The sequence below is a fragment of the Gossypium arboreum genome, chromosome 1 (assembly GCF_025698485.1).
Source record: "Gossypium arboreum isolate Shixiya-1 chromosome 1, ASM2569848v2, whole genome shotgun sequence".
Taxonomy (NCBI): Eukaryota; Viridiplantae; Streptophyta; class Magnoliopsida; order Malvales; family Malvaceae; genus Gossypium; species Gossypium arboreum.
In genome coordinates, this window is record NC_069070.1 from 110,373,594 (window position 1) to 110,377,400 (window position 3,807).

The window sequence follows — 3,807 nt, forward strand, 5'->3', positions numbered from 1 at the left end:
TTCCCGAAAGGGTTTCCACGTAAAATTTGTGTGTTCTTTATTTATTTTATTTTATTTTATTTTTCACAATAACCAATGAAGTGAAAAGGAGATTAAAAGAACTTAGAAAAAACAGTTTTTATGGTACTGATTCCTGAGAAAGAAGAAGAAGAGTTGTACAACGAGGATGATGGGGAGGAGGTCAGTGGCGAGACGTGCTCGAGTGAATGTAGGGATGTTGAAGCCGAAGGTCGACAATGGTGGGGTGGATTCGATGCTGTTTACGAGAAGTATTGCGAGCGTATGTTGTTGTACGATAAGATGATTGCACAACAGCACAATGAAGCTGGTAAAACGTTATTTGCATTATTGAATTTTACATCGAATTTGCGAATCATACGAGCTTTTAATACTTTTAGTGCTGCATTACTTGTTTACATTGTGTTGCATACTAGCATGATGAACAATTTTAGGAGGTTGAATTGTATAAGGTCTTAGTCGAAAGCAGATGTACATCCTAGCTTCTCTAATGATCCGTGTACCGTTCTGCACTCGGCAAGATCCTCTCATTGGCTTATTTTCTTCTTCGATTTAAGATTATGATTTTCTGTCACAAAGATAATAATTACTTTAACAGGTGGTCGAACTGTTCCCACAAATTTTTTTTAATATAACATCTTGTAAGAGAAAAGTTTCAACACAGAAGCAGAAACAAACATGGACACAATATAGTACTAAAACCACCAATCCAACCATGAAGAGAAATATGTGGCATCATTCATAATTCACCTTACTTCCTAGAAGAATATTTCTCTGAAAATTGGGTGTCGTTTGATCGTTGTGGTTTCTGTGAAGAAAAAATTACTGCCATGGAACTTTTCTTCTCAACTGAAGCTTGAAAACCTAATGATCAAACTATTTCAGGTCTTGACTTCACATAATAGATGATTGAACAAACCTCCAAAAACAGTATTGGAGATACCAATAGAAAGTTTAGCAGTTGTTTAAATTGGAAGTATCTCAAGAATCCCACTCCCCTAGAATATAAGTAAAATATAAAAGCATGCATCTTAGAAACCAATCACAACAAAATCTAAATCCGTATAAAATTTGAAGCTAAAAAGTAGATTCCAATACATTAATGATTTCCTGTAAGCAGGATTATTTAAACTAGCACCTAGAGAACTTGATAATTATTGACATACCATGCATGAATAAAATGAAATGAATGGTATACATTGTCTAGTTGCAAAAGAACATACCAATAATGACTTTGAATGTAATTGTATAGCAAAGGTATTCATGCTTTACACCAAGGCCTCATTTTATCGGAAGAACGTCCTAGACACAAATTGTAGTAGCCATATGCCTGAAGAGTCATAAAGGGAACAAAAATGCAGATACAACGCAGTGCTCTACAATGCCAACTAGCACAGAAACAGAAAGTTGTTTATGAAACCATACATTTGTCTAAAAAGTTCATTCTCTATACCCTTAAAGTGAAACTTTTAAACTCTACAACTGAAATGTGCCTTAAAAAGGGAATGTGACAACTCTCTAACTGCCCTAGTAGAATAATACAATATTCCTTTTCACAAATCAATGTTTGATGTAAAATCACATACCATAATAGAAAGCTAAAAAATGTTATCATATTAATTTGCTCAATATTAATGAATGATTAACTAACTAGCTAACTAACTAATATATCCACTTTGACATAAGCAAAATGATCCCAGTCCCATTGAAGACATTAAGGAAACAAGATAGACATGCACAAAAGATACCTGCAAATGCCTTGTGGGAGCATGTGTAAATGGAAAATACATGAAGACCAAAAAATAGATAGCTGCAAGTTGAATATTAAACTTGGTTCCTTAACTATCTCATTGACAACATGTTATTAGAATAAGTTCAGTTTGATTTCATTAATTATCACCCCATTTCCACTAATGTCTTCACCTAGGAATGGGTTTTATGTACAATGCTTCTGCAGCCCATTAAACATCAATGGAAGATAACAATTAATAAGCAGTCAAATAACTGAAACCTAGCCCTTTCAGCTTTGCCTTAAGGATGAAGCCTTATGGGAAAATAAACACAACCTGCAAATAGAGCATTGTAACCTAAGAAAACGAGAAACTTACAAAAGCACGCTTTTTTAGATAAAAAACATCATAGGTGTTGAGTTATATCATCATCCAAAGATTAAAAACAATAAAAATTTGTGTTTCAAAGATGAAAAACAAAAGCAAAACAAAACTGTTGAGAGGATCACATTACTACAATAAGCAACATTACAATATACATAAGTAGATTCATTACATTGGAAGAAAACAAAACATTGCTTGTGGTAGTATCCAAGTTGTAAAGTCAGCTTAATGATAACCTAAGAGGCTACTAAATCAGCTAAGTACATGACTAACCTTAGCAAAATAAAAATTACAATCAAACTAAACATAAGTCACATGTTACAAAAAGTTTTAACAACCAAATTGCACATTGGACATTTGCTTGCTGTTGCATTATTGCCAACTTTCAACACTCCTCATTGGCTACAAAGCAGCAGACACCAATTCTTTTCCTCAAATACTCAAACCTTGCATTAGCTAGTGGCTTGGTTAAAATGTCGGCAAGCTGAACCTCTGAACTGCAATGAATCAAATTGACTTCCCTTTATAGTTTTGCCTCCCTTACAAAATGATACTTGATCTTAAAATGCTTGGTCTCGCCATTAAGTACAGGATTTTTAGCAATAGCAACAGCTGACTAGTTGTTCACCTTGATCTCTGTTGCTTCCTCTTGATCAGCATTCAAGTCACTCAAGAGTTTTCTAAGCCAAATGGCTTGATTAACAACAGTAACAGCTGCAATGTACTCTGCCTCTGTAGTGGATTAAGCTACTGTTTGTTGTTTCTTAGAATTCTAACAAAAGACCCATGAACCTAGAGTGAAAAAATAACCCGATGTGCTCGTCATATCATCAACTGAGCTTGCCCAGTTACTATCTAAATAGCCAATCAGTTTTAGCTCCCCAGTTTTCACAAACTTCACCCCCATAGTTCAAGGTCCCTTTGACATATCTTAAAACTCTTTTAGCAACCTTGAAGTGAGCAACATTGCAGCAATATATGAACCTTGATAGAAGGCTAACTGCATACATGATGTCTGACCTTGTTGCTGTCAAATAGAGCAGACAACCTACAAGGCTTCTGTAGCCTTTCTCATCCACACGTTCACGGTCACTATTGCTAGAAAGTTTTTCTCCTTATGCCATAGAAATGCTAGCAAGTTTGCAATTTGTCATGCAAAACTTACTTAGGACATTCAATACAAATACTTGTTGGCTTATAAAAATGCCATGCTTATTCTAATTTACTTCCATGCCAAGAAAGTAAGTCATCAAGTCTAGATAAGTCATCTCAAAAACATCTTACATTTGTTTCTTAAACTCTTCAATCAATTCACTTTTACAACTAGTAACAAGCAAGTCATCCACATACAATGATAAAATCAACAAGGTTTCTTTCTCAAATTTCTTCACATAGAGTGTAGGCTCACTAATGCTTTTTTCAATCCCTAGCTTTGACAAGTAAGCATCAATTCTGTCATACCAGGCCCTTGGAGTCTATTTTAGACCATATAAACCTTCTTAAGCTTGTAAACTTTGTGCTCTTCACCAAGAACCTTGAATCCATCTGGCTGCTCAACAAAGATCTCTTCCTTGAGAAATCCATTCAAGAAAGCAGATTTGACATCCAGCTGGTGCACTTTTCACAGCTTTTGAGCAGCTAAGGCAAATAACAGTCTTATGGTGTTTAACATTGC